At 39.8% G+C, this 13,359-nt stretch overlaps 1 pseudogene across 1 annotated transcript; it reads left to right on the top strand.

Annotated features, from left to right (window-relative positions):
- Positions 1 to 1,512: 1,512 nt before the first annotated feature.
- LOC148099736 (uncharacterized) lies at positions 1,513 to 5,429 on the top strand (annotated as a pseudogene). The gene is made up of 4 exons (XR_015720043.1): positions 1,513 to 3,470; positions 3,583 to 3,648; positions 4,110 to 4,526; positions 5,027 to 5,429. The product of XR_015720043.1 is annotated as an uncharacterized LOC148099736 (transcript).
- The last annotated feature ends 7,930 nt before the right edge of the window (positions 5,430 to 13,359 follow it).

Here is a 13,359-nt window from a genome sequence, read left to right on the forward strand (position 1 = left end):
TTGAAAACAGCAGGACAAGTTAGAAGTCAGGAACATGAACTCTACATGTGTTCAGTCGTCATGTCCTCATATTGTTTTACGCTGTGAAGGACATGAGTGTGTTTCAGGATACGTCCTCATATGGTAGGACCAACAACTGTAGTGTGTTAAGTTTCTATAGAATCTAGAATAAGAAACTCAGATCCTTCTGTAATAATGTTCACTGAAACAAGTATGATCTGTAGTTAATGAGCTAGTCAGCATTTATAGTACAGAATATTTCTGACATTATATTGTTGTCTTTTGTTGCAGACACCAAGTGTTGAGACCCTGTCCCAACCTCCTCCAGACCAAGAAGTGAGTGACAAATCCACTTTATTCTTCCAACAGGTTACACATTATTTTTTGTATTTGGAATCAAGTATATGAGTCAGCTGGGCCTAGTGCATAAATGAAATGCCCTTTGATTGTATTAAAACAATCAGTTTGAGTGAAAGTTTCCCAAAATCAACATTAGCATTAGGAGAAAGAAATTGGCTATACCAGTTGTTAGTCCAAACTTTCCCTTTAAAGCATCAATTTGGTCTTTATTCCAATTAAATGTAATATTTTTGTCCTTTTACACATGTTTTTGTCCATTTAACCTGAAGCTGATCAGTTTACATGATTGGATTTCTGGGGAAATAGTTGGCTTTACATCAGTGTTGGGTTTAGAGCTTTTACTGACAACAGCAGGACAAGTTAGAAGTCAGGAACATGAACTCTACATGTGTTCAGTCGTCATGTCCTCATATTGTTTCAAGCTGTGAAGGACATGAGTGTGTTTCAGATTACGTCCTCATATGGTTGGACCAACAACTGTAGTGTGTGTTACACTGTCCTCATATTGTTGGGTAGCAGAACTGTACAGTGTTAAGTTTCTATAGAATCTGGTATAAGGAAGTCAGATCCTTCTGTAATAATGTTCACTAACGTATCTGTGACATATATGTGAACTCAATGCAGCCTTTTATCTCAGCAAATATAATTAATGATTGACAGGGTTCACAAATGAATTTTCACTCAAGATTTCATGTCAAAATGACATGACACAAAGTGTGTGATATGTATGTTAAATCATTCTCACTATTAAGTTACAATGCATTGTTTTTCATTTCTTAACCTACTATTAATTTGTTTTACAGTATACTGAATTGCATAATAATTTTGAGTTACAGTATTCAAATGAATTATAATTACAAACATTGAATTTGTTACGTTTCATGTAAGGCCAGACAAAAATCTCGAGTTCTCACCTTTCACCAGACAGCTACCTCGGAGCAGGTAAGCCAACTGCCTTTTTCTTCTTCATTCAAATTGTTTATGCTATGTAATTATGCATATTTACTACATGAACACATTTTCATCAAGTCATGGATTGCAGAATGTTCTGCTACTGGAGGGGGAATGACATTCTAGCTATTAATAAATACAAAGATGCTTTTTCTCCATTTTCGTTCAGATCTCTACTGATGAATTCTCAGATTGTACAGATTATGAAGATAAAGACTATGTCCCAGATTCATGTGGCAGTTCCTCTGACACAAGTCTCCATAGTGTGGACATGAAAATCACAGAATCTGTGGTTCCCCAAAATATGTTAAATGACATGGCATTGGAGACGGCTTCAGGACACAGTGGGAAGATCACCAGTTCAGAGAAACCTACAACATTTAGTTCGTCACTGAGAAGTAGCAGTCACAGTACTTCGGTAACAAGCCGCAGTTTTGATTCATCAGGGGTCACATCACCTAAAAACAGCTCCATAATAGTCCTACCTTTGCCAAACACAGAAAGACAAAGCAAGTACAACAAGAAGCAATACTGTCTATATTGTAAAAAGGCCATTGCTAAATTGGCAAGACACCTTGAATCTGCCCACGGTAATGTGCCGGAAGTTGCAAGCGCCTTCAGTTATGATAAAAGATCCCGTGAAAGAAGAGATTTGTTGCGCTCTATTAAGAAGAGGGGAAACTTTAACCATAATGCTACTGTGGCAACTTCTGGTGCTGGAGAAATGGTTGCTTGTCGAAGACCCACTACTGCAACAGGATCTGAGGACTACCGTCATTGCAAATTTTGTCAAGGACTATATGCAAGAAATTGCCTTTGGAGGCATGTGAGAAGGTGCCCTCAGAGGTTTAATGAGAAAGCTCCCTCTGGGCAAAGACGGATGCATCTGCAATTACCGAAACCTGATCAAGTTCATGAAGCTGTATGGAAGATTGCTTGTGAAATGAATCAGGATGACATTTCCTTGGTAGTAACGAGTGAAAGAGACATTCTTAGCCTTGGTGAGTCACTGTACAATGGCAGAAAACCAAATGAGAAAAGGAATGATTACATACGCCAAAAAATGAGAGAGATCGCAAGGTTATTGATAACCGCCAGAGCTATAACACCTTTGAAGAGCACAGAAGACCTTGTTATGCCTGGTAACTTTACCCATGTCATACAAGCAGTCAGAGCTGTTGCTGGTTATGAGCTGGAGAGCAACTCATATAAAACCCCATCCTTGGCTTTGAAATTGGGACACAGTTTGGCTAAAGTTGCAAGCATTGTGCAGTGTAAAGCCATCATTGCAAATCGCTATGATGTTGCAGAGTCAGCCAAGCAGTTTGCCACTCTGTATGAAAAAAAGTGGTCAGAGTCCATTTCAGCTGCTGCATTGGGCACACTTCAACAAGCCAAATGGAATAAACCACAGATTTTGCCATTTACACAGGATGTGTCACTGCTGCATAAGTTTCTTGCTACTAAGTCTGCAATGTACATGAAGGACCTTGAGGAAAAACCCAACAGCACAACCTTCGGAAATCTTGCTCAAGTGACTTTGACGCAGGTAGTGCTATTTAACAGAAAAAGGCAAGGAGAAGTTTCAAAAATGGAGCTCCAGGTTTTTACATCCCGGAATCGCACAGAGTTGAATCCTGACATTATGATCGGCCTAACTGAGTTTGAAAGGAAACTTGCAAAGCACTTTGACAGAGTTGAGATTCGTGGTAAAAGGTCAAGAATGGTACCTGTGCTTCTCACACCTGACATGATCACTGCAATGGAGCTCCTCGCAAAAGCCAGAAGTGAGTGTCAAGTCCACACAGAGAATGTGTACTTGTTTGCACGCCCAGGTGTCCTTTCCCATTACAGAGGCTCTGACTGCTTTCGCAAGTATGCAAATAAATGTGGTGCAAAGTACCCAGAGGCCCTTACCTCAACAAGATTGCGGAAACAAGTTGCCACTTTGTCCACAGTACTAAATCTAAAAGAAAATGAAATGGATCAACTTGCCACCTTTCTCGGACACGACATCCGTGTCCATCGAGAATTCTACCGGCTTCCCTAGAGTACCCTGCAGCTTGCAAAAGTCAGCAAACTGTTGATTGCAATGGAGAAAGGAAAACTGTCTGACCTGCAGGGGAAAGGGCTGGATGACATTGCGATCAATCCTGATGGTGAATTCTTTTTCTTTTTTTTTGAAACATAGTTAGCTTTGAATATAACATTTGTGAATGTTCAGCAGATTCTAATATAAATATTTTGTCTTAATTATTTTTCCCCAACAAGATGAAGTAGTTACAAGTGATGATGATTCCAGTGGAGAAACCATCACTGACCCTCAACAACACAAAGGTATCTTGACCAGTGTGTGATAATATCTTTAAGTTATGAGACTGGAGACAGTTAATAGGTTCATGTCATGTTAGATGGGCTTAAGGGACAGCAGTATATAAATTAGACAGAATGGTAGACACCATTCATTAATATGGTACTAAAAGATCTGGATACATTGAAGTCTGGCAAAATGCATAAATAAGCAATACAAAGGCAAATATTAAATATAAGGATTAGGAGGTCCACTTCTGTGAGATTAGGCACACAAGTTGAGAGGTAGTGCATGCAAGTAATGTGTTGCTAGGGAGATGCCTGAGTATTGATGAGTATTATTAGTAGATTATGTTCACATGTAAAATATTCATATCAAATGTAAAATTACACACTGCCCAATGCTGACTTTGCCTACAATGCAAACAAAAAAGCAAACAAACCTATTGCATGCATTAATTCTCATATTTCACTGTTACTTTTCAAAGGCTCAAGGACCAAGAATTCTGGGAACCAAAGCCACACACTTTACTCAGCTTCCCTGGACAATATGGAGGGCGCTTCTGCCTCAACCACCCTGGACAATATGGAGGGCGCTTCTGCCTCAACCACCCTGGACAATATGGAGGGCGCTTCTGCCTCAACCACCCTGGACAATATGGAGGGCGCTTCTGCCTCAACCAGCCTGGACAATATGGAGGGCGCTTCTGCCTCAACCACCCTGGACAATATGGAGGGCGCTTCTGCCTCAACCACCCTGGACAATATGGAGGGCGCTTCTGCCTCAACCACCCTGGACAATATGGAGGGCGCTTCTGCCTCAACCACCCTGGACAATATGGAGGGCACTTCTGCCTCAACCACCCTGGACAGCAAAAACATCAGCAACACTGCACCAGGAAAGGGTAAAGGCACCCATATACAAAATGTTTTAAGTGAATATACTTGTTATCAATGGACATGTTTATTCTTTTCAGGCATGACACTATTAAGAGCTTTTATCGTAATCCGTTTCATCTTATTTGATTCCCAGCAGAACACAGCACTTCAAATGGTTCATCCCAAGCATCCTTGAAGGAGCATTAAGCAATATCTTTTCACTGCTAGGTGTGCTTTTGTGCACTGCCTGTAAACCAAACCAAAGTCTATGGCTGGAGATCAACACAGAGAGAGGGAGTGTGACTTCATGCTGTACTCCAGATGAAATTACACCTCTAATTCTTCACATAGCCATTTTTAATTCCTTCAACCTAAGTATGATGAATTGTGCTTATTGCTCCTTTAAAGTGCTCCAGTAGAAAGCAAGGTTTAAGAACATTTTGTATTCACATTATAAACTAGAATGTTTTCTCTCTTATCTTACATTCGCATTAAGATATTTTTTTTTTGTTTCCATTTATGACAGCTGGGAAGGCAAGGTGCAAGTGGACAAATGATGAAGTCAAGGCTGTTGAGCGGCACTTGCTTCATTTCATAACAAGCTGCAAAGTACCTGGCAAAAAAGAATGTGACTCCTGCATCCAAGCAGAGCCGGCAGCTCTGAAAGGCAGAGACTGGGTTGCCGTAAAGTATTACATCCACAACAGGATCATAACATTGAAAAGAAAGATGAATAAATAAAATTATAAAATGCAGGTTCAGGAATGCTGCATCAATTAAAATTAACTTTATTTTCATTTTATTTTTTTAAATTTTTGACTTTATGTCTGTTGGATTAGTAATGACTAAGTTACTCAGTCCTTTCTCCTGGTTTTTGCCATCATAAGTTCATACTCTGTTTTCAGTTTAAACAAGCAAGGGAGATAGTTTGTTACTCTCACAGTTATTTCAGTATTGCAGGTCTCTGCATTGCGTTGTTTATACCCATAAATCTGTTTATTATGGGTGCATTTTGTAATTAAAAAATAAGAAAGGCAGATAATGTTCCATGTTTTTATTCACATAAACATTCACTGCAAAATTAATGCAATACAATATTAAGACTTAAAAAGTAGACTGACCACATTTTTGAGCTATGTCTCTTTTTATATCTCTATACAGCTCAGATTTACTGTGTTGTATTAACACATGAATGTCTGATATTTCTGTCAGAAGTTACCCGACTGGTGAGCATTACTATTGTGCATCCATGCCTATTATATTGTAATCTCAAAAGGAGCCAAGCTGAAAATACAGACCCTACCCTTACCTGGTCCTTATAAGTCATGTATACTTGAAAATTATGTGTTTCCATGGGCTTCACAATTCACCTAAACATGAAATATCAGTGTGTGACCTTATGGTACTCATAAGTCACATAAACCTGACAGTGTCCTCATAAGTAGCAGTAAATTCAGGTTTGACCAAAATTTAACCCTAGCCAAAATCTCAACAGATGGGCGTGTTCCTGGAAGCATGGGTCAAACTTTTTGTGATTCCCATGCCTCTAGGACCTTCGGAAAGGCACGTTCCCATTTGTCACATTTTTGTCATAGGTACTGATATATCATGAAAACACGTATGTGTGTGTGTGTGTGTGTGTGTGTGTCTAACTGCCTCAGTAATTATGGACCTTATAGTCCTTACAAACACTGTTTCACTAACTTCAGTAAACATTTTACATACATATGTCCCACCGTGAACGCAGCGGTGCACGAGCCACTGCAGTGGAGCTCACGTACAGCTTTGTGCTTCAGACTGTTATCACACACAAACAATCAATGCAGGAGAAATAGCGCGTGCACGTGGTAGATGCCGTCATTTACACAGTGCTTCATGCAGGTGTGATAACGAGACTGTTTGACTGCTGCAGGAGAAGATTGTTGATTTATGTATCTGTGCATTTTCAGATTTTTGTGTTCCAGCTGTTGTATGTTTGTTTTTTCTTACAGGTGCAGCAGTTGGTGATTGTGCATTTCTATTTGGACTCTATTCTTTTATTACATCTTGCACTACGACCCCCATGCACCAATGCCGTGCACCGGGTGTGGTAGGCCTTTGTGTTGCTCAGTGAACGGAGTTGATTCAGCACAGTCCTCCAAGCTATGTGCAGTAAACGTACTATCGTCAAGTACTGATTATTATCCACTTTTTATACTTTTTCTATTTTTTTGCCTTTTTGTGTCATTTCAGATATTGTGTCAGTCACTGTTCCCTCTGAGCACGTGAGCAATCATGCACTGCTAACACAGTCTCCGCGCACTGAAAATACGCAAAATAAAATAAAGACATGTATTTACTTTTATTCCAATTCAGGCTTGATTTTTTTTGTGCGCAGCGCAGATTTTCTGTGTGGGGAGATCGTGTCAGCAGTGCGCGACTGTTCACGCGCACAGCTTTATTACTTCCAGGCTGGATTACTGCAATTCATATTATCAGGATGTCCTAAAAACTCGGGTTCATTATGACATCTATAAAGAGAAACTTCACAATTATAATTTACAACTGAGGAGTGCAAGAAGGTCCTACTTCTCTGACATCATCACCAAAAACAGTCATAATGCTCGGGTCTTATTTTCTACAGTTGACAGGCTAACAAACCCTCCTGTGTCAGTGGCAGCTGAACTTCGACCATGGCCTGCAATGACTTCGCCAAATTCTTCACAGACAAAATCCAAAAGATTAGACAAGCAATTGATACATCAACAGCAGATTCAGGACATGTACTGTGTCCACCAAAAAACTGTTTAAACACCATCAAACAGTTTCACCCTATTAACAGCAACGACCTGGAGGACATCTTAGATCAACTGAACTCCTCCTCTTGCTGTTTAGATGTCCTGTTTTTCAAAAAGGTCTCAAAGACTTTGGAGTCAGACCTGTTACAGATCGTCAGCTTTTCTTTAATGTCATGTGTGTTTCCAGAACCACTAAAAACTGCTGTAATTAAACCTATACTGAAAAAGGACGATCTTGACAAGATACAAATGAAGAACTACAGGCCGATCTCAAATCTCCCATTTTTAAGTAGGATCATTGAAAAAGCAGTTTCTCAACAGCTCAATTACTTCTTAACACAGAATAACTGCTATGATACCTTCCAGTCAGGTTTTAGACAGAACCACAGCACTGAAACTGCTCTGACCAAAGTGTTTAATGACATATGTCTGAATACAGACAGTGGAAAAATGTCAGTCTTAGTTTTACTGGATCTCAGTGCAGCATTTGATACAGTTGACCACAACATATTACTCAAACGGAGAACTGGGCAGGTCTTTCAGGAACTGTACTAAACTGGTTCAAAACATACTTAGAAAACAGGAAATACTTTGTATCAACAGGTAACTTCACATCTGAGCAGACAAGTATCACATGTGGAGTTCCCCAAGGCTCCATCTTGGGACCCCTTCTGTTTAACATTTACATGCTCCCACTGGCACAGATTATAAAGAACAACAAAATAAACTATCACAGCTATGCAGATGACACACAAATATATATCACAATGTCACCAGGAGACCGAGGCCCTGTACAGGCTCTTGGTAAATGCATTGTGGAAATTAATGACTGGTTGTGCCACAATTTTCTCCAGCTAAACAAAAAGAAAACGGAGGTAATAGTCTTTGCAGCCAAAGAAAAACGATCACAGGTCGCCACAGAACTTCAATCTATACACCTAAAAACCACAAACCAGGTGAGAAATTTGGGTGTAGTGATGGACATAGACCTAAATTTGTAAAAACACATTAAGGCAATAACAAAGTCAGCTTACTATCACCTCAAGAATATTTCAAGGATAAAAGATCTGCTGTCTCAACAGGACCTGGAAAAACTAGTCCATGCATTCATCTTTAGTAGGCTTGATTACTGTAACAGCATCTTTACAGGTCTACCTAAAAATCAGTCAGACAACTACAGCTCATTCAGAGCTCTGCTGCTCGAGTCCTCACTAAGACCAAACAAGTGGACCACATCAGTCCAGCTCTGAGGTCTTTACACTGGCTGCCTGTCCGTCAGAGGATAGACTTTAAAGTTCTGATGCTGGTCTATGAAGCTCTGAATGGTTTAGGACCAAAATACATCAGTGACCTCCTGACCCAGTATGAACCTTCCAGATCCCTCAGGTCATCTGGATCCGGTCTTTTATCAGTTCCCAGAGTCAGAACCAGACACGGAGAAGCTGCATTCAGCTTTTATGCTCCTTATATCTGGAACAAACTCCCAGAAAGCCTCAGATTAGGGATGCACCGATACCGATACTGGTATCGGTTATCGGAGCCGATACTGTAAAATGTGCGTGTACTCATACTCATAAAAGTTAACCGATACCATGAACCGATACTGATTTCATAAATCAGAGGGTGGCTTGTCATTTTTGTTGTAGTTTTTTAGATTGGCCACTAGGGGGACATCCCCTAGAGACAGTGCCAATAGTTCAGTGATATTCTTTTAAATTACAATGTGGAGACTCTGCAATAATTTAACAGAAGTGCTTATTTTTCACTTGAAATTTTTTTGTGGTCATTTTTATTAAGATTTTATTTAATATCGGCAGAGAATAAAATAAAACCTGTCTTCCAATTCATTGCATTTGTGTGTGTGTGTGGTAGAAGTATCGGTTTTTGTACTCTGTATCGGCAAGTACTCAGATCCAAGTATCGGTATCGTATCGGTTTGAAAAAATTGGTATCGTTGCATCCCTAACATGAAGAGTAATAGATTACATCTCTCACAGTATCAGACCAACCAGCTGCTGTGGAAAGTCTTTTTTTAGACACAGAGATAAAAATGTTTGACTGAAAGCTGATAAGTGAAAACTGAGAATTTAGAAGGAAATATTTTCATCTGAGGATCTGATTAAACTGTCACACTAATGTTCATATTTTTTAAACAAACTTATTGATGAAGACACTCTGGTCCTGTGGAACATTTCTCACTTTGGGAAGAGAGTCCCCAAAATACATGAAGATGTGACAGGACGAGTCGTATATTCAGTAATTCATTATTCTCCTTCATTTACTCTCCATGAGCTGACCCACTCAGACTCTGGACTGTACAAAGATGTGTGCTGGACTGAGGGCAACGTGACATATGAGAGAAACATCAGCCTGACTGTGTGTAGGACAGTAAGTAAGGAAACAAGAGAATCTGACGGTCCAGTGGATCAAATATGAACTGACGCTTGATGAAGATTTCAGGACTGAAGGTTCTGGGTATCTTTTGATGAATGACAGTAGAAGGGCACATTTCCTGAAGGAGACAAACATGTCAACACTTCATGTATCGAACATAAAAATGAACACAGTATACATTTGCCTGGTGATGAACCAACAGCAATGTGTGAGCAGTCATTCTGTACATTTGACCAAACAAACAAACGTCATCTACCATCTATCAGAACGTCATTTAAATCTTTCTTCACCGCTGGTTGAACGAGACGTTGACAGATTGTTTTTTTCTTTCTATCGTGTTTGTTTTTCTTTACTTAAAGAAATCAAATTATTGGTGGGGCCATGCCCCCTCTGTCCATGCCAAATCTACGCCCTTGGCCTAGTACATGGTTCTGTTGTTGTAATGATGGTCATGTCATCCATGTAGGCCCTAATGGGAGGAAGACTAAGGCAGTTAGGCAGTTTTGCAATCTTGGCTCAATACACACACACACACACACACACACACACACACACTCACACACACACACACACACACACACACACACTCCATTTTTATCTGTATCTAGCATTTCCGAGCAGCATGTCTTCATTATCTGTGTGTCTGCAAACACTCTGGTTTCAGTGGTTTCAGATCCATTTCTCTCTCACGTTGGTACAAATTAGTAAACACTTTTTATATTTCACTGTTTTTACACAAGTAAGCAGCACGTCTTTATCAAGATCAATAAGCTGCTCGCAAACAAGAGTTTTAGTCAAAGGTAATGTAGTAATAATTAAACATTTTAGTATTATTTGTTGACTCCATGTTCTGAGTGTTACATTTTGCCAACTTGTCTATTGGCGATAAAAAGTTAAAGTTAGACTGAAAGCGGGTTCAAGTGTCCAGTGTTCTTCATGTCATGATGTTGCAGTGCACTCACACAGAGGCTGTGGATGCTCCAACAGCACAACTGTGGTTTGTCACTGATATGTGAGACTTGAGTTTGTGCAGCTGAAAGCAGATGAAGAGGTAATTAAAAAATAAATAAAAATAAAACAAATTTATATTTTTATATCTATATATGTGTGTGTGTATATATATATAAATTAGTTTGTGTGCTGCAGCAGGCCCTGTACTGATGAGGTCCGCATGGTTCCCTCATTTAGATCCAGGCAGACTTTGAGGTCATAAGTCATGATGTGAGCTGTTAACTTTTGGATTAGCTTGTGTGTTATTGCACTGAACATCTCAAGAACTTCAATGTTCTTTTATTTATTTTCAGTGTTGGGGAGTAACAGAATACATGTACCGAAGTTACGTATTAAAATAGAAAATATGAGTAACTGTATTCCGTTACAGTTACCATTTAAAATGGTGGTATTCAGAATACAGTTACTTTTTTGAAATAAAGGGATTACACGGCCGTCTTTTCCTGTTTCATATGTTCGGCTATGCCCTCTCTGTTTTTGGTAATTCCATGCCAACAGAAACCCCCAAAAAAACACGCATTAAGAGGCTCTAATGGCGGTGTCTCAATCTCGCGGCCCATGTCACCCTACTTGCAGCCCACATAATGACATGGAGAAATTTTTTTTCAATAATTGTTCAAAAATGATTTAATATAAAAGCAACAGGCAGACTGTTCCAGGCAGAGCCCTAAAGAATGTAGCCTCATGGGCAGTGTAGCCCAGCTGTAAGTAAGCTATTAAGACTCGACTGTACACCGTGTTCGTGTTTTCCTCTGAAACAATAAGTTCTGTTGGAGCAGCCTTTCAACGCCTCTCTCTGTCTCTGCTAGCAAAGTTGACCCAGACAACAAAGTAAAGCTAGTTTTCAGCTACGAGCCGACACGGAACCCGACGTATTAGCCAGAGGTCCCTTTACTACGGTTCAGAGCCGCGGACCTGTTTTATATACGCGCGGAATAGTTTTCTATATGAGATCGCTGCTAAAAGTGCAGCCTTACCTAATGTCCACCTACTGTTACTCATTTATATTAAGATTTAAACATCTAGTTGGTGTTGGTATGGTGAGTAGCCTACAGTAATAGTAACAAATCACACAGCAATAGTACATTTGTACTGGAACTGTTTGTATGTTATTTCTCCAGGCCTATAGGGGGCGCAGGTTTGCACAGTTTGCTATCTTGAGCCAATTAGTCACTAGAAGAAGTGTGATAGGAAGTGTTTGCTCATGAGTGAAGCAAGACATGGGGCCTTTCTCAATATGCGTACTTGTGCGTACTTGCGTTCTCGTGTACTCGTGATACGTCATCAGTCGGAGACCAAGTACTGTCCCAATTCAAAGTACGCATCAAGCCGAGAACACGAAAAAGTCCCGGATGTGTTCTCACTCCGCCTGTTTTATCGAGCATGCATCGGTGGTGACTTGTGTGGACTTGTGGCATTCTGGGATATGTGGCTAAATATCCCAGAATGCATTTCGTCCAAAACTCAAACGCGGCAATGGCGGACGAGCGGGGCTAAAAACTTTTAAATATTACTCTTTCTGGGTCACAAAATAAACTTTTAAGTTTTTTTCAAGCGAGAATGTAGCTGTGTAAACTTCAAATATCTGCTCGATTTATCAAGATATCATATATTTACAAACGAGCTCCGACGTTTTCGGAGACGTCTGTGACCCGCCAGCTCCATAGCAGACAGCGAGGTCGAGGATTATTACAGCCGGCGAGAACAGCGGACTCCAGGCACATCGTTTTCAACCCCCCCGCGGTCTTTTCGCTACTCAGGTTAAACAAACCCCAGCAGCTGTCTATTGTATTGAGTGTCCACTAAAATAAAAATAAAAGCGTTCTAACATCTCACCTGCTTGTTTTTATTAAGGTATGTACACGTATGTACATGTACACTATTTTTATTAATAGAGATTTCACTACTGAGGTTAAACATGATATATAAGTCACTTACATCACTTCTAAATGTTAATGTTTGGTTTATTTCAGTGTTTTATTTGTTCCTGAGTAAACCGGTTTGGCTGTGATTAAAGTTAAGCTTCATAACATATTACTCACAGTTAAATTAAGGACGGCAGTAAAAACTCCGGACCTGTGACATCATCAAGTACGCTGGTGTTCCAATTGTACAAATCGCGAGTCCGTGCTCGCGTTCTCGGTGAGTACGTGAGTACGTACTCGCCGAGAACGCGAGTACGTACTCACGTACTTGAGAATTGAGAAAGGGCCATGGTGTATTTCTTCCGATCCAAAGCCATCCACTCTGTTAAATCCCTTTGAGTGGCAATATGAGTAAGTTTCTTAATTGTGTTTACCTTTAAGACAGGGTATATGACATTATTGAAGTGATTTGGAAACATTTGATGTGTTTTATATGTCCACTTAAGTTCAACCCAAGCTAATGTTTATGTGACATTTCTGTATTCTGTATCATTTCAGTTTCACACTTTTTTGCATTAAATCCTGTCCAAATACAACACGTGCCTGTTCCTTGGAGGAAGTGATGCAAGAGAGAGTTTAGCTGGCTGTGAATCTCAATATAGGACACTGGGTCACATTGGGTGCAACAGTATAACATTCATGTAGTTGTAAATAGCATGATAATATATTAAGTAATCCAAAGTATTCAGAATATGTTACTCTCATTGAGTAACGTAACGGATTACGTTACAAATACATGTTGGGGCATGTAT

The sequence above is a fragment of the Neolamprologus brichardi genome, chromosome 14 (genome assembly GCF_056152115.1).
Source record: "Neolamprologus brichardi isolate AB-2024 chromosome 14, ASM5615211v1, whole genome shotgun sequence".
Classification (NCBI taxonomy): Eukaryota; Metazoa; Chordata; class Actinopteri; order Cichliformes; family Cichlidae; genus Neolamprologus; species Neolamprologus brichardi.